Source organism: Macaca mulatta, chromosome 8 (assembly GCF_049350105.2).
Source record: "Macaca mulatta isolate MMU2019108-1 chromosome 8, T2T-MMU8v2.0, whole genome shotgun sequence".
Classification (NCBI taxonomy): Eukaryota; Metazoa; Chordata; class Mammalia; order Primates; family Cercopithecidae; genus Macaca; species Macaca mulatta.
The window spans coordinates 60,780,104-60,804,596 of NC_133413.1; the positions used below are offsets into that span (position 1 = coordinate 60,780,104).

The following is a 24,493-nucleotide window of genomic DNA, read 5'->3' on the forward strand; positions in this document are numbered from 1 at the left end:
GAAAAATGCAAATCAAAACCACAATGAGATACCATCTCACACCAGTCACAACGGCGATTATTAAAAAGTCAAAAAATAACAGATGTTAGAGAAGTTGTGAGAAAGGGGAACGCTATATACAGCTTTTAGGAATGTAAATTAGTTCAGCCACTGTGGAAACCAGCTTAGCAATTTCTCAAGGAACTTAAAACAAAACTACCATTCAACCCTGCAATCACATTACTGAGTACATACCCGAAGGAATATAAATTGTTCTACCATAGAAACATTTGCATATCTATGTTCATCACAGCACCATTCAGAATAGCAAAGACAAGGAGTCAACCTAGATGCCCATCAGTGGAAGACTGGATGATTTAGTTCATTCTCACACTGCTATAAAGATACTACCCAAGACTTGGCAATTTATAAACAAAGAAGGTTTAATTGTCTTACAGTTCTGCATGACTGGAGAAGTCTCAGGAAACTTACAATCATGGTGGAAGGGGAAGCAGGCACCTTGTTCACAAAGCAGCAGGAAAGAAAGTGTGTGCAAACGCTAGAAAAACTACCATTTATAAAACCATCATATCTTGTGAGAATTCACTTACTATCCATGAGAACAGCATGATGGAAACTGCCCCCATAATCTAATTACTCAGCTGTAAATGAGGACCAGTTGACAATGGAATTTCTCCTAATATCAGGGGTATCAGAATAATTTCTGATTTCTCTGCTCCACTTTCTCCTAGAGTCACTGCTGATATCACCAAGGATTGTTGCAGTGTGTGGTTCAGGCTTCCAAATATTTTAGGTTTGTGAGGATACTTCATTAATATTGTTATAGATGTTCTTCCTAGTTTTGTTTGTTCCTTTAATTATTCACTAGGTTTATACTACTTATGCTGTTGTTTCATTTATTTCAGGGATCAGGGGAGAGTTAAAGATTTGGGGGTAGGTAAATCTACCATTATCTTTCCAGACCTTGGTCTCAATTTGATAGTATGCTCAGCAGTTAGAACAGCATCAAGTTAAAAACCCCAATTATCCTTTCTGATATAAGAACAACCTTTGAGCTCCATCGCATCTGAAAATTCACTAAGTAATTATAATCTTTTGGCTTCTGCAATGGGCAGGAAGTTGTAGGAATATTTGTAAGAACAGTTAATGCTAAAAATATTGGGGTTAATGGAAAGACATACTACAGACTCTCTTGGTATTTGTGGAGAGAGCTCATTAATATGCCTGTTAGACTTTTGCAATGAGACATGCTTAGATATTTCCATTTGAAGGAAGTAAATGAACCAAAAAGGAAATACTATTTTTGCTCCTGAAATACAGACAAGACTTTGCATATTGTTTACTTTTGCAAGGATTCCAAGCACTGTTCTTTTATTAAGTTGGTTTTGTATTTTTAATTTCAGTAGAAAGTGACAACAGGCTGAACTGCTTTTCTGAATATCGGAATTCACAATTTCTCCTTAATAATGTTTGTGGAATAAATGAGATTTACTTAGCTAAAAAATTTAAAATTCTAGTAAGTCTCTTTAGTTACATTTGAAATAATTTAAATTTTATGAACCATCCTGAATCCTGAACTCTACTTTTGCTTTGTGACTTCTTAGAACAAACTAAACCTGTCGCAAGATTTTATATATTATGTAAAAAACAATTTTGTAGCAAGAGAGCTCTCCTCTATGATTAGCAGGAAAGGCGGAAACAAGCAGCACAGAGGGTCCTGGAGCCCAGTCGAGCTCCATCGTCCCTGACATTGTCTCAGCCCATAGTTAAGCAACACTTCAGTTCTTCATGTTGGCCATGTTCCCTCACCCATAAGTGCTTTATAGCATAATGTTTAAACAAAGAAAACAAGTTTATATAACATAATGCTTAAACAAAGAAAAGAAATTTATGCTTAAGTAATTTTGATTTACCAGTTTCTAAAATAGAGGTATTTCCCATGAGAGATTCATATTCCAATTTCATATTTTTTAATCTCAAGGTGATGATTTATATTTTTCTGTTTTTTTTTTTTCCTAGCAATGAAGGGTGATAAATAGAAGAAAGGTAGTCTAGATGTAATTAAACCTTGATAAATTCAAACAGAGTCCACTGTAAAAAGCCGTTAGGGAGTTTATGAGGTCATAGGATAGTCTTCTCTTTCCTTGGGAAGTTAGAGTAAGTAGAAAGACAATTTCCTCTCAGTCTGGATAAAGGCTAGTGACAGAGTAAAAAGTTCTGATACACTTATACTTCCAGAGTTAATGTTTACATTTGTTTTGTGTTTTTAATTTTACAAAGTGTTTTGAAATATTGTGATTCATTAAATTTTTTTTTCCTCTCTAGCTACTGATTTATGTGAACCTACATTACATTTAAGGTCAAATATATAGAAAGAAGAGCAGAGAGTGTGAATGGCAATGGCTTGCCATCAGAGAGATACTTTGAGAAAGACAAGTTCAGACTGAATGTTACTAGGTGAGGTGACAGAATGGTTCGAGGTAAATGGAGGAAAAACAATATTTTTTTAATGTGTGGCAATATTCTGTTGAAGTTTAGTCTCTAGCCTGCCACAGTGACAAAGATGAAACTATGCAATATTTCTATGAATCTGTTTAGGGGCTGGAGTAAGGAGCAATCATTTAGGTGGGTGGTGTCTGATGTTCCAGTGGGCAGACATTCAGCATCTATGAAGCTTCTTCAAGGCCTTAAGTATTGCTTTTAGGTTTATGTGAACAGACTTTAATTTTCGCGAAGAGAAGAGTAAGGTGATGTCCCAGTGTGAAGAGGAAGTTGCAAAAACAGTTTTCATAGTGTGCCAACATGAACTAAGTTAGAACTATATTGATGAGCAGGGCTAATGATTCGTACTAGATGAGATAATAATGAACTTTAAAATTAAGCAGTAATTCCTCTTCTCAGCTTGGATGTGCCTCAGAGGATGCAGGTAGAACTCGGGAAGCAATAAGGATCCCACTGCCCAGCATTAACATACTAGTCTCAGGTTATCTGCTCACAGTCTTGAGGTTCTCACTGCAAACACTAAACCTCACTTCTGGAGTGATGGGGGATTTAGGCTGAGGCTCTGCCTTCTTTTATGTACCACACCTATATATACCTGTGGCTTGGAAGGGACATTATTTAACCCATGTGCCTCAGAGTTGTCGAAAATAAAGGCAAGAAGAAGTGGATATGCTTGGTTATGAGTTAAAGTGTGAATTCTTGTCATCACTACTAATCAATTAGGGAGGACCTTTATCATTATCTTAAAAGTTTATTTTAAAAAATATTGTCAGAGAAGGGAAACGGATGTCATGTGATCATATCAGGCATCTATCTAACATGTTATTTCTGTTCATCCTAAAGTCATCCTACTTATTCTCATGTTTTATGGATTACTATTACTGATATTACTTAGTATTAATTCTTGGTAAATTTTTAAATTATGTATATGTGTGTGTGTCTTTGTTCATTTGAAATGCTTCAATTAAATGTCTGAGATATGGTAATTTCTAAAGATCAGAAATTTATTCCTCATAGTTCTGGAAGCTGGGAAATCCAAGATGAAAATCCCAGCATTTGGTTAGTGAGGACCTTCTTGCTGCATCCTCACTTGGCAGAAGACAGAAGAGCAAGCTGGCTGCATGCTGCTATGTGAGGCATATGTTGTAAAGGACTTGGTTCCATTAACAGAGGAGGTGTTTTCATGGCCTAATTACTTCATAAAGGCCCCACGTCTTACTACCATCGTATTGGCAACACTGGAATTTTGGAGGGGACGCATTCAAATCGCAGCATACATATATACAGAGCATGTATGTATGTACTCTTAAGAACCCTTGCTTTCATGCTCATTTTGCAACAGAGATACTAATATTGTAAAGACACAGAGAAGATTAGCATGGCTCCTAGGCAAGGATGATATGCAGATTCATGAAATATTTCATATTTAATAAATAAATACATAAAGGAACTTTTGTCTTCCCTTCCCTCAAGCCTCCAATGTTCTTGAACCTTCTGGCTGTTAAGAAGCCTGTTCAGGAGTGAGAATCTGGTCATTAACCTACACCCAGGTCAGCTCGTCCCCAAAGCCCTGGAGGCCAGCAACAGGTAGGACAAATCTAGATTGGGACTCTCACTGCCAGTTAATCCGTGAAACTCTGGGCAGCTCACTCTCTCTGAACCTCACTTTTCCCATCTGTAAAATGAAATGCTCCCTCCTAACTGGAGCCCTCCTTCCTCTCGATGGATCACCAGATAGATAGATACATAGATGATAAATAGATGATAGATAGATAGACAGATACACACACATATCTACATATATATATATATAATACATATATATAAAATACATCTACACATATATAATACATAATCTACATATATAATACTATATATGTATATATACACATATATTCTTATGCATACATATATATGTATACATAAAAAAGCAAATATATATATATGTGTGTGTGTGTGTGTGTGCATATATATATATATATGAGAAAAGATCCCCAGATGATTAGACTACAACAAAGGCACCTTCCATCTTTCTGGTTGCTAAAACTCTATTTAAGATAAGGTAAAGGAGAAAATAAGTTATTTCCCTAGTGTTGGGCATGCAAATACATCTGGAGATATAATTGTCATCAAACAACACAAATGTTCATAGCTTGCTTAACACATCCCCAGAGCACTCACATCCAGAAGCTCTAAAGCCACTACATTCACTGTGCAGATCCACACAGTAATTTTCTAACCTAAACTCTTCTTTCTTAAAAGGATTGTTACAGTTAAATGAATGGTGACTTGAAATCTGGTTCACATCTTTATTTAAAAAAAAATTACAGTGATGAAAAAGAAGTTATGTTTGATAATTATCAGGAGCTAAAGCAGCAGAGCCTTTACAAAGAGGAGTTACAGAACACTTTTCCTCTGATTTTCCAAAGCAGTAACCTAACTATCAGAAGAAAGGGAATGGATACACCCTGAGATATTTAGGAGCATATCTGGAATCACTTCTGGTGGAAATATGTTTCTGAAACCTAGAGGTAATTTTTAATGTATTTTTCCACATTTTCTGTCTTATCGATATTTTTATTTGGTTTATCATAAAGAAAATGTCTTATATAAAGCTTTGAATAAAGCTGATGCTCTAAGAAGATGCATTCTAGACCAGGTGTGGTGGCTCACACCTGTAATCCCAGGACTTTGGGAGGCAGAGGTGGGTGGATCACTTGAGGTCAGGAGTTCAAGATGAGCCTGATCAACATAGTGAAACCTCGTCTCTACCAAAATACAAAAATTAGCTGGGCATGGTGGTGTGCGCCTGTAATCCCAACTACTTAGGAGGCTGAAGAAGGAGAATCACTTGAACTGGGAAGTGGAGTTTGCCCTGAGCCAAGATTGTGCCACTGCACTCCAGCCTGGGTGAAAGAGTGAGAATCCATCTCAAAAAAAAAAAAACAAAAAAACAAAAACAAAAACAAAAACAAAAACAAAAGGCCGGGCCCAGTGGCTCACGCCTGTAATCCCAGCACTTTGGGAGGCCGAGGCGGGCGGATCACAGGGTCAGGAGATCGAGACCACGGTGAAACCCTGTCTCTACTAAAAATACAAAAAATTAGCCGGGTGTCGTGGCGGGCGCCTGTAGTCCCAGCTACTCGGGAGTCTGAGGCAGGAGAATGGCGTGACCCCGGGAGGCGGAGCTTGCAGTGAGCCGAGATCCGGCCACTGCACTCCAGCCTGGGGGACAGAGCGAGACTCCGTCTCAAAAAAAAAAAAAAAAAAAGAAAAAGAAAAAAACAGAAAATGTATTGTATTTATTCTGTAGCTTTTTATGGAAGCTTATGTACTGATGTGAACCCTCCAAATATGTACACATTCCAACTTGTGAGGTGTAGGAGTGGGTAGTCATTATCTACCCTGTATCTTTCCATTACTTTGTTTGTATAGCCATGTCTATATCACTTATGTATTATCATGTTATTACTATATAATTATCTATTATCACATATTATCTATTTATATTACCATATTATCTATTTAAGGAAAATATAAGCATGCAAATAAACATAGAAAATATAAGCACATATACTACCTTTTACTTATTTATGTGCTTATAGAAAATAAATAATGTATTTTTTAGAATAGCATTGCATAGAAATCATGAAATTTTCTTTGATTCATGCAGGACTTATAGAGCATGTCTGTTGAGATCTATGAGTTTGTCTATTATTTCTATTAAGGTTTTGAAATAGTTTTTTGAATATTGACACAAAATAAATAAATTTAACTTCTGAGAGTTAATTACATATCAGAATTAGTAAACTGTTGAACAAAAAAAATACGTCTATAAAATATTTAAGAATAAATTGACAGCTAATGGTATATGTTTGGATAAATGAGTCCTGAATTATCTTAATACATATTTAAAAGACCTCTGTGAAAATTAATTATATTCTAATATTTTAACAGTCTGACCAAAAATTACGTGATAATATTATCTGACATTTAAGGTTCATAAAAAATTGCAATTATATATGCTTAGTTAGGATTTGATGCAAGTGTAGTGTTTCTGAATTTACAGATATTTTTGAATAATTTAATTATGGAGTAACTTTTCCCTATTTTACTAAAAATTATCTAGATCAATTTGATTTTTAAAGATCCTCTCATCTTTCTTTCCACCTATACTGTATCCATCTTAGAAATTAAAACTCTCCGAATTTGAAGGGATTTTAAAATGCAAATGTCTGTTTGCTACTTCAAACAATTTTACCCATTGTTTAACCATTTTAAACATCTTCAGGGATACAGAACTCACCAGTTTTAACACAACACTTTTTGGGCCTACTCTAAGAGCAAATGTGATGCATTTTAAGGCATTTGTGTGTGGGCCAGGTCTCAGGGTAATTAATTATTTTATTTTATTTTTTTTTAGCGTGCCATGGACATACACACAGATTACATGTTCTAGAATGTTAAACTAGAGTTTAAAACTCTAATAAGTTTCTTCTTGTCATTTTATGAAAAAAGCAAATACACGGTGCAAGAATGAACATATGATTTAGGATAGGAATAATTGATATATCCCCTGATATCTCCTTTTACTTCATTGAGATAACCATAGAAGAATGAGGAATAGACCTTTGTGTCATTGAGCTGGTGTTTTAGGGGAAGGGGAATATATTAGGCCATTCTTGCATTGCTATAAAGAAATACCTGAGACTGGGTGATTTATAAAGAAAAGGTTTAATTGGCTCATGGTTCTTCAGGCTATACAAGCAGGTTGCTGGCATCTGCTTGGCTTCTGGGGAGGCTCAGGGAGCTTTTACTCATAGCAGAAAGTGAAGTGGAAGCAGACATGCAGGAGCAAGAGACAGAGAGTAGTGGGAAGTGGAGTACCCACAGTTTAAAACACGTAGATCTTGAGAGTACCACTCACTATCACAAGGACAGCACCAAATCATAAGAAATCCAGTCCCATGTCCCAAACACCTCCCACCAGGCCCCACTGCCAACAATGGGGATTACAATTCAACATGAGATTTAAGAGGCGACAAATATCCAAACAATATCTGATAAGTATTTTAGTAAGTGGGGAAACTCTTTTTTTCACTGCGTTAACAGGCTCAAAGTATCAAGGCAGGCCTACAAAATCCCACCTTAGATCCTTCTGTTATTCATATCTGTGTTTCACAGCACTATAAAATATAAGTCATGAGCTTCAAAACCATATCCCCGGCCGGGCGCGGTGGCTCAAGCCTGTAATCCCAGCACTTTGGGAGGCCGAGACGGGCGGATCACGAGGTCAGGAGATCGAGACCATCCTGGCTAACACGGTGAAACCCCTTCTCTACTAAAAAATACAAAAAACTAGCCGGGCGCGGTGGCGGGCGCCTGTAGTCCCAACTACTCGGGAGGCTGAGGCAGGAGAATGGCGTGAACCCGGGAGGCGGAGCTTGCAGTGAGCTGAGATCCGGCCACTGCACTCCAGCCTGGGCGGCAGAGCGAGACTCCGTCTCAAAAAAAAAAAAAAAAAAAAAAAAAAAAAAACCATATCCCCGATTCCAAAAGTCTGTGAATGTCCTACCTGAAGCATATATATTTTTAAATTCTAGGTTGAGCATGCTTAATTTTCTGTTTCATTCAGGAGGACTATGGTTACTTTAAATTTTAATATAAAATTTAGCTGCTCTGAACATAGGGAGCTCTATTAGCACAGCAGACATTCTCATGGGCTCCATCCTGAATATCTACCGCATCCACAAATATAAGAATATTTACCAACTCTTTGCCAATGTAAGACCGCATAATGGTTAGTTAAGCATCAAAACATTCATGGTTAAGAAAAACTTGCAGTCTCAAATATGCTTGGCGATCACAGAATAGATGCTAGATTGTAATTCACAGAGGGAAAGGGATAGACAGACATTCTCAAAGCTAGTAGTAATTTTCATTAGAAAAATTTTATTGTACAGTTTAAAGTATGATTCATGTTAATACAAGTAAATGCCATTCTTACATTTTTCCCATTATCTTTCTTGCAACAAAAGTTTTATTATGTTTTCTTGGTTAGATCAGAGCAATTACAACTCTCAAGGTGTCTAGGAATAGTCTCAGTGCATGTGTATGCAGCAATAAACATGTTTCATTCTTGGGGTCAATGAGATTGTTCTCTCTCTTACAAATGGCCTAAGAAGTCAACAGACCAAATCATGTTTGGGGTTTCTCTCACACTCCTGAAAACACTCTGATCTGGAGTTTTCAGTAATTCCTTGATTTGGGACAGATCACCAGACTATAGATTCTTGATTTCTTCTGCTTTGTTAAGTTTGATAGTTAAATAAGTAGCAGCATGGTATGGAGGGAGGAGCAGAAACTGTAAAGTGAATGTAAAATAGCCCAGGTATGGTGGTTCACACCTGTAATCTCAGCACTTTGGGAGGCCAAGGCATGCAGATCACCTGAGATCAAAAGATCGAGACCATCTTGGCCAACCAGATGAAACCCCATCTCTACTAAAAATACTAAAAATACAAAAATTAGCCAAGCATGGTGGTGCATGCCTGTAAACTAAGCTACTTGGGAGGCTAAGGCAGGAGAATCCCTTGAACTCAGGTGGCAGATGTTGCCATGAGCCGATATCGTGCCACTGCACTTCAGCCTAAGTTGTAGAGTAAGAGTCCGTCTCAAACAAACAAACAAAAGAAAATAAAACAAAACATAAAAAGAATGTAAAATAGATGTCAAGTCCTCTTCTCATTGTGACCTGGGGCTTCTCAGCCATCCCTGTGAGCTCAACTTTCTTATATGTCAAAGTCATAACACTATAGTGATGAGAATATTTTCATCTTGTGGTAGTCATTATGCGTGATAGAATGTAAGAACAACTCTGCAAACTGTGAAAACTTTGTCGACTATTAAGAATTATACCAATGGCTATCCCATTTGTCCTCAAATTAGGGTAACTGCTAAACGATTATAATCTCAAAAGCCTTGATCAATAAAATAGCCAGATAAAGACTTTATCTATTTTGTAATTAAAGAAAAACAGTGGAAAACACTAAATAATCCCTATTAAAATGTATTAAAATCTCTCATGCACAGAAGTAATACAGACCTGATACTAGATGCATAAAATGTGAAACTATTATAATAGGTAAGTAGATATTGTTTGATCATTTAAAACTGGAGTAGAAATAAAACATCCCTAATGTGCTTATTCTTTGGTAAGTTGCTAGGGCTATAGTAACAATGATCCACCAACTAGATAGCTTAAGGAGCAGATACAAGGGGACATCAAAAAGTGTGTGGAAAAATGGAATTAAAAGATAACAACAAAAATATCAGCTCTATTTCTCAACATAAGTTCCATCAAGTTTAACACACTTTTGTAAATGATGATACCAGATACCAGTCATTTAGTTCATCCATAAAGACCCGAGGATCCTGAGAATAGAACCATGTCAATGCACTCTTTTTAACATTACTAAGTGAAGAAAAATGAGTGTCTTTCTTTTTTTTTTTTAATTAGAAAAGAAAAAAAGAAGTCAGAAGGAGCCAAATCAGGGTTGTAAGGTGGATGCGTAATGATTTCCCTCGAAACACTCACAAAATTGCCCTTATTTGATGACAGGAATGAACAGGAGCATTGTCATGGTGAAGAAGGGCTCTCTGGTGAAGACTTCTTGGGTATTTTTCTGCTACAGCATTGGTTAACTTTCTCAAATCACTCTCATGATAGAAAGATATCATGATTTGACCCTCCAGAAAGTCAACAAACAAAATGCCTTGAGCATCCGAAAGACTGATGTCATGCTCTTGACTGGTCAACTTTGGCATTGACTAAACTACTTCCACCTCGTTTTAGCCACTGCTTCAGTTGTACTTTGTCTTCTGGATAGAAACACTGAAGCCACTGTTACAATTCTTTAAGTAAGTGCTTCAGGATCTTGACCTCACTTGTTTAAGATTTCCAATGAAAGTTCGGCTCTTGTCTGTAGCTGATCTTGACACAAAGGACTTGGTACCCACTGAATGGAAAGTTTGCTTACCTTTAATTTTTCCATCAGAATTTAGTGAGCTGAACCCATTGAGGTGTTGGCTATTGTTTCTGATATTAGTCATTGGCCCTCTTCCATTAGGGTATGAACAAGATGAACATTTTCTGCACAATTTGTGTATGGTCTACTGCTGCAGACTTCATCATGAATATTGTCTTATCCCTTCTTATAATGAGTTGTCCACTCACAAACGGCTGATTTCTTTGGGCATTGTCCCCATAAGCTGTTCATAAAGCATCCGTGATGTTACCATTCTTCCACCCAAGTTTCACCATATATTTGATGTTTGTTCTTGCTTCAGATTTAGTAGAATTCATATTGCTTTGATAGGGGCCATTTTCAAACTGAAGAAAGCATCATCCTTCTTAATGCCACAAACTAGATTTTGTTCAGCCATGTTATCATAAGTTAGTGCAAGTTACTTTGGTGCAAAAAAATCAAAATCTATGAATAGATTAAAAAAAATTAGAGACAAATACTCTGTCACCCAGGCTGCAGTGCATGGCATGATCATAGTTTAATGTAACCTCAAACTCTTGGGTTCTGGTAGTCCTCCTGCTTCAGCCTCCTGAGTAGCCAGGGCTAATGGTGCATTCCACCAGTGCAAACTAAAGTGGTTTTTTTTTTGGTTTGTTTGTTTTTGTTTTTTTGTTTTTTTCTTTTTTGGAGAGACTGGGTCTTATTATGTTGCCCAGGCTGGTCTTGAAGTCCTGGGCTTAATAAAGTGATCCTCCCACCTCAGCTTCCCAAAGTGCTGGAATTACAGCTGTGAGCCATTGTGCTTGGTCCCATAGGTTTTTCATAATACACATTGTTCATGAGCTTTTTGAAGACCCTTTGTATTTATTGTATCATAATTTTGTAGGCAAGAAGTCTGAGATCAAGTTGTTGGCAGAGTTGGTTTCTTCTGAGAACTATAAAGGAAAGATTAGTTCTGGGACTCTTTCCTTGGCTTATATATGGTTATGGTCATCTTATCCCTGTGTCTCTTCACATCTTCTTCCCTCCATTTTTGTCTTTCTCTGTACCCAAATTTCCCTATTTATAAAGACATGTGTCATGTTAAATTAGAGTCCACACATATGTCTTTATTTTAAGTTGATTAGTTCCACAAAAACCTTGTCTCCATATAAGGTCAGATTCTAAGGTGCAAGTAGTTAGGGCTTCAACATCTGCATAATGGTGGGGGAAGGAAATCGTCAACCCATAAAACAGTCCATGTTTAAAAGTATAGCACCCAAATCAAAGCTCCTTATTTGACAACTATAGAGCTTCCTGTCTCTCCATATTTGACTTTCAATTTCTCTTCAGTCATATGATTTTAAACTCAATTCCCCCAAGGACAAACATGCTGTTATACATCTTTGCATTTCCAAAAGTTGATTTACTTATCCCAAAGATTTTTTCCTTGCTTGACACCTTCATAAATCTCTCTGCATACTACTTTCCTCAGTCAGACTATTAAAACTCCAGTGAAGCCTTTTTCTAACACCTACTTCACCCTTAATGATAAATTCTCCACATTACAAGGCCTCTCTGTTCTTTGTAATGAGTTTATGCTCTTTGAAATGAATAACTCTATCTCTAGATATATCCAGAGACCACTACAAAAATAAGGTACAGAATACATGGCAACCACTAAATATATGTTAAAAGAACAAACAAAAAGAGAACAAAGTGATTAGAGAGATAGAAATAAAGATGGTGGTGCTGCTGATTGTGATATTAGCAATAACTCATATTTCTTGAGTAGTTACCTTATGCCAGGTTTGTGCTAATTGTTTTATAAATTCTATTCTCACTTTACAAATAAAATGTTATAATTTGGCTAAATATCCTGCCTCAGCTTACAAAGCCACTAGAAGGAAATGCCAAAAGAGAGTGCCATCAGCATGGTGGCTATCAAGGTAACGTCAAAATTCCTGTGGAGCATGGGAGCCCAGCCCAGCATAACACCAAATAGAGTGGAGTATGGTACCCTGCATCTGCCACACTGTATCTCCTACTAGATCAGATCACAGACAGGAGAAAATTCTTCCTACAAGGAAAATATAAGCTGGAGACACTCAGTGGTCTTCATCACTGCCAGATATCAATGGTAACTGATAGAGGAGGATCTTCTAGTCCTTACAGGCCCTGAGTTCAGTGTAAAAATTGCTGGAAGTCTGCACAGTTTCAACTCATCCCCAGGGCAGGAGTCCTCATGGCATCTGCAACCCCTATGACCTAAGCAGCTATGGCACAGGCTTGGACATCAGAACAGAGTTCTGCATAGCAGCAAAACTGTATGCACCTGTCCTCACAAACAGCCAGGCCAGAGGCAGTCCTGCCTCATAAGCTGGCCTAATCTCAGCAGAGAGGATTGGGGGCAACCCCTGGACCCACATGTACCTGCCCCTAGCTTGACAGCTGCCTGGAGGTAAACCCATTTCTCTAGAGAGAACTCTTGTTCAGTTGTTTAACATATACACACCCACCCCTGCCCCTTACAGCCCTGGCAGTGACCCTGACAATTCAGAAGAGCCTGCCACAAAATCTATTTGACTTCCATGCCTGCATGTGTCCTGCTAATGACTAGTCCACTACCCTTGCGCCTAGCAGAACAACACCATAGTCACAAACTCCTGTAGCCTAGGCCTATAATAATCTCAGATATCACAATCAAAGGTTATAAATGAAGCATCTGTACAGAGAACATGCTACTGAGTTCACCCAGAACCAAAGCCAATGCCACATTCTCAACCAACATCCTGGGATCCATTTACAAGAAAAAGCCTTTTCCTATGAAAGTTACTCCATAAATTGGAAAAAAACAATTGTTCTGCTAGATACACAGATATCAATGTATGGATACAAGAAACAAAAAAGAAAGAAAATGCAACCACCACAAAATAACACAGTTCTTTGTCTCTAGCAACAGATCATAAATGAAAGGATATTTATAAAACGCTTGAAAAAGATTTCCAAATAATGATTTCAAGGAAACTCAGTGAGATATAGGAAGACCTAGAAAAACAACTCAATGAAATCAGAAAAACAATTATTATGTGAATGAAAAACATAATAAAGAGATAGATATTATAAAAAACAGAATTGTTGGAGCTGAAGAATTTAATAAATGAAATAAAAATATAATACAGAGCTTTGACAACACTAGATCAAGCAGAAAGAAGAATCTCTGAGCTTAAAAGTAGGCATTTTGAAATAACGCAATCAGAGAAAAATTTAAAAAAGGAAAGAAGAATGAAAAAGAATGAAGAAAACCTATGTGATATATGGGACTTCATTAAGCAAACAAATATTCACATTATACAAGTGCCACAGAAAAAAAAATAACCAAGGTATAGTAAACTTACTTAACAAAATAATAGCTGAAAAGTTTCCAAGTCTTATGGGAGATATGGATATCCATATCTAAGAAGCTCAAAAGTTTTCAATGATTTTTAACCCAAAAATATTCTTTCCAAAGCACATTATAAACAAAATGTCAAAGGTTAAAGATAAATAATTCAAAAGCTGCAAGAGATAAAGGTCAAGATACATATAGGGGAATTTCCATTAGACTGACAGCGTATCTCTCAGCAGAATCTCTGCATGCCAGGAAAAAAATTTGATGACATACTACAAATATTGAAAGATAATAAACAAACAAAAAGAAAACAAACAAACAAAAACAAAAAATTTCTCACAGCCAAGAATATTATATCCAGCAAAGCTATTCTTCAGAAATAGCAAAACAAAGACCATTGCAGACAAGCAAAAACTGAGAGAATCCATCACAATTAAAACGACCTTACTAGAAATGTTTAAAGAAATGCTAAAAAAAGGAAACAAAAGGACAGTAATTAATATTATGAAAATACAACACTCATCAGTATAGGTAAATGCATAACCATACCCATAATTCCCTAGTGCTGCAACTGTGCTATGTAAATTCTTCAGTATCACAGTATGTAGGTTTAAATTCAAAAAGGTCAAAACCACCAATAGCTGCAATTAATGACTAAGGAACACACAGAAGATAAATATACAAATTGTGGTAACCAAAATGCAAATGAAAAGGGAGAGGGAAAAAAGTCTATAGTATTTTTATGTGACCAAAGTTAAGTTGTTATCAGCTTAAAATAGGCTACTATACCTACAAGACTTTTCATGTTAACCTTATGGTAACCACACACACACACACAGACAAAATTCCAGTAAATGTACAAATGAGAAAGAGAAAAAAAACAAAATTTAGCATTACAGAAGACCACCAAACCAAAGAGGTAAACAATGAGAGAAGGAGAAAGAAAGAAAATATCTACAGAACAACCAAAAAAAAAAATGTTAACAAACTTGAGGAGTAATTATTTGCCTGTAAATTATAACATGAAGTTAAGTGGATTAAATTTTCTAATTTAGGTTTAGAGTAGTTAAAAGAATAAAAAACAAAATCCCACTATACGTTGCCTATAACAGATGCACTTCACCATTAAACACAGGCAGACTGAAAGTGAAAGGACAGAAAAATATATTTCTTACAAATCGAAACCAAAACCAAGCAGAGATACCCATACTTATATCAGATAAAATATACATTAAGTGAAAAACTCAGAAAATACAAAGAATATTATTATATAATAATAAAATAACTAATTCAACAAGAATGTATAAGAATTATAAATATGTATGCACCCAAGACAGGCCTAGCAAATATTACTAGACCTAAAGGGAGAGTTAGATAGAAATACAAAAATGGTAGGAGACTTCAAGTTCACATTTTCAACAATAGACAGATACTTTTAGACAGAACATTAATAAACAACAGACTCAAACTAGATCAAATGGACCTAATACATATTTACAGAACATTCCATCTACTGCTGCAGAATTTCAAGTTTTCTTAACTGCATATGAAACATTCTCCAGGACAGATTACATATTAGGCCACAAAACAAGTCTAAACAGATTTAAGAAGACGGAGATAGTATCAAGTACCTTTTCTGGTCACAGAAGTATAAAACTAGAAATTAACAAGGAAAACTTCAGAGACTTTACAAATACATGAAAATTAAACAGCATCCTCCACCTTAACCAATGGATCACTGAGAAAATTAAAGGAGAAATTTAAAAATTTCTTGAAACAAATGATAACAAAAACATGTCATATGAACTGTATAGAACATAACAAAAGCAGGTCTATAAGAAAAGTTCATAGCAATAAACATCAAAAGAGGAAAATATTTATAATCAACAACCTAATTGTATAACTCAAGGAACTAGAAAAACAAGAATAAGCTAAGCCAAACATTAGTAGTAGAAGGGAGCTAATAAAGCTCAGACCTAAATAAACAAAATAGAGACTAAAATAATTCATAAGATCAAGTAAACAAAGAGTTTTTTTTTTTTTTTTTTTTTTGAAAAGATAAGATTAACAAACTCTCGGTTAGATTAACTGAGAAAAAAAAGAGAAAAACCCCAAATAAATAAAATCAGAGATAAAAAAATGAAACATTATTATCAAGATCACAGATATTATTAGAGACTACTTTTACCAATTGTATGCCAACAAATTCAAGAACATAGAAAAAAGGAATAAATTCCTGGTCACGTACAACCTATCAGGATTACATTTCAAAGAACAGAATAGCTAGACAAACCAATAACCAGTGAGAAAATAATAGTAGTCATAAAGTCTTCTATCAAAGAAAAGCCCAGATTCTGATTACTTCACTGCTGATTTCTACCAAATATGTAAAAAAGAACTAATAGCAATACTCTTTAAACTGTTTCAAAAAATTCAAGAAGAGGAAATACTTCCAAATATATTTTATGATGCAAGCATTATCCTGATTCCAAAACCAGATAAGGACCCAACAGAAAAGAAAAAGAGAGAACTACAGGCCAATATCCCTGATTAATATAGATGCAAGAATTCTCAACAAAATACTAACAAACTAAATTCACTAGCACATTTAAAAGATCATTCACCACGACAAGTGGGATTTATCCCAGGAATGCAATGATGGTTCGACATACATAAAATAATAAATGTAACACATCACAATTCTAGAGAGAAAGACAAAAACCATACAAATATTTCAATAAACATAGAAAAAGCATTTACCAAAATTCAACATTTCTTCATAATAAAAACTCCCTACAAATTAGATATAGAAGAAATATATCACAACACAATATAACCCATATAGGACAAACTCCAGCTAACATTATACTGAAAGGGGAAAAGCTGGAAACTTTTCTTCTAAGATTAGGAACAAGACAGGGATGTTCAACTTCACCACTCTATTGAACATAATACTGGAAGTTCTAGCCAGAGCAAGAAAATAAATAAAGGGCATACACATTGGAAAAGAAAAAATCAAAGGGATTATATTTGTATATGACATGATCTAAAATGTAGAAAAACCTAAAGACGCTACCAAAAACAAAAAACAAAAAACAAAAAACAAAAAAACAAAAACTGTTGGTACTAATAACCAAAGTCAATAAAGTTGTAGGAAACAATATCAACATAAAAAAATCAGTAGTGTTGCTATACATTAATAGCAAACTATCTTAAAAATAAATCAAGAAAACAATTTCATTTGTAATAGCTACTCCCCAAAATAAAATCCCTTAAAATAAACTTAACCAAAGAGGAGAAATGTCTCTGCACTAGAGCTATACAATGTTCTTAAAAGAAACTGAAGAAAACACAAATAAATGGGGAAAAAAAGCCCATGCTCATGTATTGAAATAATTAATATTGTTAAAACAGCCATACTCCCCAAAGCAATCTACTGATTTAATTCAATCTCTATCAAAACACCAATAACATTCTTCACAGAAGTAGAAAAAATAGTCCTAAAATTCATATGGAATCACAAAAGACCCTAAGTAGCCAAAAATACATTGAGCAATAAAAATAAAGTGTAGACATCACACTACCTAACTTCAAAATATACTACAAGGCTGTAGTAATCAATAGAATATGACATTGGCATAAAATCAGACAGATAGACAAGTGAAAGAGAATGAGGGGTCCAAAATAAAATTAAGCACCTACAGTCAATATATTTTCAACAAAGGTGCAACAAACATACATTGGGGTAAATACAGTCTCCTTAATAAGTGATCCTGGGAAAATTGAATAGCCACACACAGTAGAATGAGATTAGACCCTTACATCTCACTAGATACAAAACTCAACTCAAAATGAATTAAATACTTAAATGTAAAATCTAAAACTATGAAACTACTAGAAGAAAACATAGGGGAAATGCTGCATGACATGGGGCTAGACAAGGATTTTTAAAACCTAACAAGTACAGAAAGCAAAAGCAAAAGTGGACAGATGGCATTACATAAAACTAAAAGCTTTTGCACAGCAAATGAAACAATTAACAAAGTAAACTAATAACCTACAAAATGGGAAAATTGTTTTCAAACTGTACATTTGTCAGGGTGTTAACATACCAAATATATAAGGAACTTAAACAACTCAAAACAACAATAAAATGACCCAATGAAGTAACAGGCAAAAGACCTTGTGTTAGCCCATTTGTGTTGGCATAAAAGCGGTACCTGAGATGGGGTAATTTATAAAGAAAAGTGTTTTTTCTTTTCTTTTTCTTTTTAACTTACAGTTCTGCAGGTTGTACAAAAAGCAGAGTGCTGGCATCTGCTTCTGGCAAGGGCCTCAGGACGCTTACCACCATGGTGGAAGGTGAAGGAAGAGCCCACAAGCCACATGGCAAGGCTAAGAACAAGAGAAAGGGAGTGGGGGAGTGCCACACTCTTTTAAACAAACTGATCTTGAGTGAAGTCATTACCACTCATTACTGTGGGGAAGGCACCAAGGCAGTCACAAGGGATTCACCCCCATGACCCAAACACCTCCCACCAGGCCCTACCTCCAACATTGATTCAAATTTCAGTATGAGATTTGGAGGGGACAAAACATCAAACCATATCAGACCATAAAAGACACTTCTCAAGAGAAGAAATACAAATGGCTAACAAGTACATTAGAAAGTGCTCATCAGTAATAATGAGGGAAATGCAAATGAAAACCACAATAAGCAAGTAGAATGTCTATTATAAAAATCTCGAAAGAAAACAAGTGCTGGCGATGATGTAGAGACAGGGGAACATCTACACAACATTGATGGGACTGTAAATCCATATAGCCACAATTGAAAGCAGTATGGAGATTCCTTTAAGAATTAAAAATGGAGGCTGTGTGCAATGGCTCACTGTAATCCCAGCACTTTGGGAGGCTGAGGTGGGTGGATCACTTGAGGCCAAGAGGTGGAGACCAACCTGACCAATGTGGAGAAACCCTGTCTACTAAAAATATAAAATCAGCCAGGCATGGTGGCAGGCGCCTGTAATCCCAGCTACTCAGGAGGCTGAGGCAGGAGAATCACTTGAACCCAGGAGGCAGAGGTTGCAGTGATCCAAGATTGTGCCATTGCATTCCAGCCTGTACAACATGAGTAAAACTCCATCTCAAAAATAAAAGAAAATGAAATAAAAATAGAACTATCATTTGAACCATTGGGTATATATCCAAGGGAAATGAAATTGGTATGTCTAAGAGATTTCTTCTCTCCCATGTTTACTGTAGCACTATTTCCAAAAGCCAATTTATGGAATCAACCCATGTATGCAACCATGGATGAAGGGAGAAAGAAAATGTAGTGTGTGTGTGTTCCATACATACACACACAAATGTATATACATATATATGTATACACATGCATATATATATACACACATATGTGTATATATGGAATGGAATATAATTCAGCTATAGAAAAGAATAAAATCTTACCATTTGCAACAACATGGATGGACCTGAAGAACATTTTGTTAAGTGAAATAAGCCGTACACAAAAAGAGCACATAATCTCATTCCATGTAGAATCTTAAAAAAAAAAAAAAAAAAAAAAAAGTTGATCTCATAGAAGCAGGGAGTAGAACGAGGGAAGTGGGGAGGTAAGGATGGAGAGAGGTTGGTGAATGAATTAAAAAGGGATAATTAGAAGGAATAAGTTGTGGTATTTTATTGCACAGTGTGGTGAGAATAGTTAACAGTGAGGTATTATATATTGCAAAATGAAAACGAGAAGATTTTGAATATTCTCATCACAATGAAATGATTAATGCATGAAGTGATGGATACACTCGATACCTTGATCTCATCATTATACAATCTATATATGTATTAAAATATTACATTGTACTCCAAAAATATGCACAATTATAAGATTTCAATAACAAATTAAAAATAAATGAACAAATATGATGTCAGAATTGGAACCATCAAAATGAAACTCAAAGACTATTTTCTTGATCAACACAAATTTTTAACTACTAAAGAATAAAATCCATTTACGATCTTTTGGTTAGATGGTGTAGTTCATTTTTCAGTACTTACCTTCATCCCTGTACCTTTTTTGTAAACTCAAAGATTACTAAAAGAGCTTTGAAATCTCATCCTTAAGGTTTGTTCTACAGCCTGAGTTTTGTAATTAACATTTAAACTCCTTGGTAATTTTTAAAGGATTTTTCTTCTACCTGAGTCTCAAGTTTCTTATGAAATATGACAAGACTAAAAGATACTGAGTAGTAAGAATAGAAAATAGAAGCAAACAGGACCAGGTGTCATGACTCACACCTGAAACCCAGCACTTTGGGAGGCTGAAGCCAGTGGATTACTTGAGGTCAGGAGCTTGAAGCCAGCATGGCCAACATGGGGAAATCCTGTGTCCACTAAAAATACAAAAATTAGCTAAGCAAGGTGGTGCATGCCTGTAGTCCCAGCTACTCAGGAGGCTGAGGCAGGAAAATCACTTGAACCTAGGAGGCAGAGATTGCGGTGATTTGAGATCGCACCACTGCACTCCAGTCTGGGCAATAGAGCAAGACTCCTCAAAGAAAAAAAAAAAAAGACAGAAAGAAAGAAAAGAAAAAAGAAACAAAGGACAAGATGCTGAGTATTTCCCTTGTGCAAGACTTCTGCTGCTGGAGGCTAGATAATCTCTTTTATTCTCACTGTTTTTTGCTCTAAACATTTTTATCACCTCCTGGTAATTTTTCTTAAATTCACTTCAATCTGAATTGTAGCCCTTCTGAAAGTATTTATCACTGTGATTTTGTTTGCTGTAGCTTATTAAATGCCCTTTTGGTCCCTTTAAATTGACCTTTTTAAATCTGAGCTCATCTTAGATAATTATCTGTATATCTAAAATTAGTTCTTAGAAACTCCTAGTTTTATTTCTTATCGGGGTCACTTGTAATTACAATGTCAGACTTCCAGAATGAAACATAAGTATTTGTCACATTTAGCCATGATTGGTATTCCTATCACTGAACTGGTTTCCTTAACGCCAGTAAGTTTCTCTCTAATTTATAAATTATGTCAAGTTTCTAATGTTTTGGAGTAAATTGTAAAGGATATTACCACACTTTCCAACCATGACTGTCATTGTGCACATTAGTCTACTAGGGCTACCACAACAAAGTGGCACTGAGTAAGTAGGTGGCTTAAAAACACAGAAATGTATGTCCTCATAGTTCTAGAGACTAGAGGTCCAAAATCAAGATGCTGGCCATGTTGTTTCCTTCTGAGAGTTGTAAGCAAGAATCTTCTCTGTGCCCCTCTCATAGCTTCTGGTGGTTTGCTGGAAGTTCTTAAGTGTTCTGACTAGTAAAAGCATCACTCTCATCTCTGTGTTCATCTTTACATCAAGCTCTTCTTGTCTGCATGTTTATGTCTAAACGTCTCCTTTTTATTAGAACATCAGTTACATTGAATTAGTGGCCCACCTTACTGCAGTATGACTTCAACTTCACTAATGACACTGCAATGATCCTATTTCCCACCAGAATGTCACATTCTGAAGCACTGAGGGCTAGAAGTTCAACATAAGAATTTGTGGGGTAGGGGGACACAATGCAGTCTGTAACACCATGTCACTTGACACAGCAAAACCATTAATGTTTTCCATTACACTGTAGGACAGGTAAACCCTACCTTGCCTATAAGACCTATCACAACATGGCTGAAACAGTGTTATGATCGACTGACTCTTCTATTAACCCTTATCATCAAATACTTGTCTATTCACCAACTATAAAGCATGCTGTCTGCTTTCTGCCACTGCCTTGTTGCTCTATACTTTGCCTGCTGGTATGTACGTCATTAGGATTTTCTCTTCACTGACATGGCATTTCAATATGTTCCATGTGTCTTTCTGTTTATACATTCCTGTTTTTCTATACATTGTGAGTATTAAAAAAACAGCAGCCTAGCCTTTCATGTCTTTGTAACACCCACAGGGCCCATAAAAGTGTATACCACATAGCAGGTACTGTATTTTGCTTTCTTTAAGAGATGAAAAATAAAGAATGAAAAGTGAAAGACTAATCATTATATTAATCTACAATAAAATGTTTAGATACTTAACATTTTTATTTAAAAATTAAAATATTTAATATTAAAATATTTTAAATATTTTAAGCCTAAAGACCTTATTAATCATAACACCATTTATTAATGTATTTTTAACTAATATGTTCCAAAACTGCATGAATGTGAGTATGAATAAAACGTCTTCAAAAAGTTTGCAGACTGGTAGGAGAGATGTACAATATATAAGGAAATAGCAGAAGTGAGGGAAATCCACTCCAAAAGCATTATTTTAGAAAAAAATTATATTTAATATGTTGAATAAATATTTTGTAAGAAAATTTAAAATATAAAGTTACTATAACTTACAAAATTAAGGGATCTTGACACCCAGCATGGCATTTTTAAGAAATCAATAGACAGACTCGCTCCACAAGCATTTAACTACTTAACTGGAAAAAGGTTTGTGTGTGCGCGCACGCGCGTGTGTGTGTGTGTGTGTGTGTAGTTTCTAAAAATTGTCCTAAGGGCATACATCAAACAGAGAATCACTTATTCAAGGAAAGCTACTAAATCTTAATCAGCATAACAATAATCTGCGACATTTAAGCCTGCTATCTGCTCCCACTTCTGTGTCCCGTTCCATGTGATGGAAGACCTATTCTGAATAAGTATGGCCAGGAAGACGTGGCTCTGTGGCTCCCTGCTCCCCACTTAGGAATACAGTTCAAACCACAGAAGGGGCATGCCCACCAGCATCTCTCATCAACCCCCAAAACCCTTCAGCTTGTGCAGCAGGAGCTCTGTTTGAGGCAGGCATGGCTAAAATTAAGGCTCCCTTATCCCACTGAATATACACTTGTTAAGAAAAGGTTTATCCAAGGAATTGCAGATGAAAAATACTGGACCCTATTGTTCAAACCCGGCCCACTTTTAGGGTGTAGTTTTCTTGCCAGGAGGAGAAAACTAAAAAGGACAAATGCTGCCATTTACATCCAGTACCCTCCTCGTAGAGTAGCGGGGGGCCCTCTGTGAAAAGCAGAACATCTTCCCTGTCCTCATGTGTGGTGCAGAGTTTCTGCCAAGAGTGAGGCATGCCATAAGGACAAAGAGCCCCACAGTTCTCCCTAAGTGAAATAGTATTCTTAGAACTAATTTCGAAGAGTGTTTTAGAAAACAGTGTAGATTTGGTTAGCGAGCAGTTAAGATGGGGTAAAGTAGTAGGCCAGCTACAAGTTTAACCCATTTGTGCCTGAGAGTCAATCTTTTTGAACTTTTGCAATCAGTCCTTGGCGATGGCCTTGAGCAGTATGGTATAAATAACTCCCACATGCTTAGCATTCCAATAATGGAACACTAGGCATAAGTGGGAAGAGAGATAACCAGGAAAGAGGACAGGTAAAGAGCACTTTTCGGTTAAAGGCAAGCTCAAAGAAGGAAAAAAGAACCCTACTGCTGCAAATGGAGCCCCAAACTTAATTGAATCAGACTGTGGAACAACTATGCTCCTGGGTCTTGTCAAAAATAATAAAGCACTCAGCTAGCAATTGATGGAAGCTAACAGCTAGGTGTGAAACCAATAGAGGCAGAGCAGCCAGAAAGTTAACATGAAATCAAGGAAGAAACAGTCAAAGGAAATCTAGAAAAGTTGCACCCATTACTTAGTCCAAGGAATCTGTGCACAAGAGCAGTAATATGTCGTCTGAGTCCGCACATGCAGGAAAACAGACTTTACTGAATAAATCTAGCCTAGTTAGTAACAAACGGAACAACAGCAGCAGCAAGCTTGGAGTGCAGAATCAATATTCAGAGTTGCTACAATATATTATTTAAAATGTTGAGTTTTCATTTTTAGATGATTCAAAAGCAGTTTCATTGATGAGGATGCTAATACTGTATATTTTGAGTGTTTAAATAACACTATGAAATGTGAGAGTAGGAAATATTATCTTACTAATTTTTCTGAAATATGTTATTTTAATGGGTATACAAATAAATAAACATAAATATATTTTTGACGAAAAATAAAATGTTCAATTTTCAGAAAAGCACTGTAAAACATGCAAAGAGACAAGAAGGTGTCATCCATACACAAAAGAAAATCAAGTGATAGAATTCGTTTTTGAGGGGTCATATATGTAGATTTAGACTTCAAAGCAATTATTGTACAAATATTCAAACACTTAAAAAATTACATAATTAAAAGATGGTATGATGATAATGTCTAATTAGCTAGAGAATATCAACAAATAAAATTTTATAAAAGAACTAAGTGAAAATTCTAGAGTTGAAAGTAGAATAATTAAAATGAAATATTCATTCATGGAGCTCAATAGTATATCAAAACCTGAAGAATAAACAATATATGAACTTGAAGAAACAAGGATAGAGATTTTATCATCTGAATAACACAGGAAAAAAGAAGACAGAAAATAAGCAGAATCTAAGAGAAATGTATGATGCCATTACATACATAAACTTACACATAATGAGATTACCACATAATGAGATTACCAGAATAAAGGACAGAGAAAAAGCAGCA

At 35.8% G+C, this 24,493-nt stretch overlaps 1 protein-coding gene and 1 non-coding gene across 2 annotated transcripts in view; both read left to right on the forward strand.

Annotated features, from left to right (window-relative positions):
* Positions 1 to 24,493, forward strand: part of SNTG1 (syntrophin gamma 1) — an 879,206-nt gene that overhangs the window by 320,464 nt on the left and 534,249 nt on the right. The gene's annotated exons all lie outside the window — the stretch shown is intronic.
* On the forward strand, positions 3,827 to 3,932 carry LOC114680455 (U6 spliceosomal RNA). Its single transcript, XR_003732680.1, has one exon. It is a non-coding gene; the product is annotated as a U6 spliceosomal RNA (small nuclear RNA).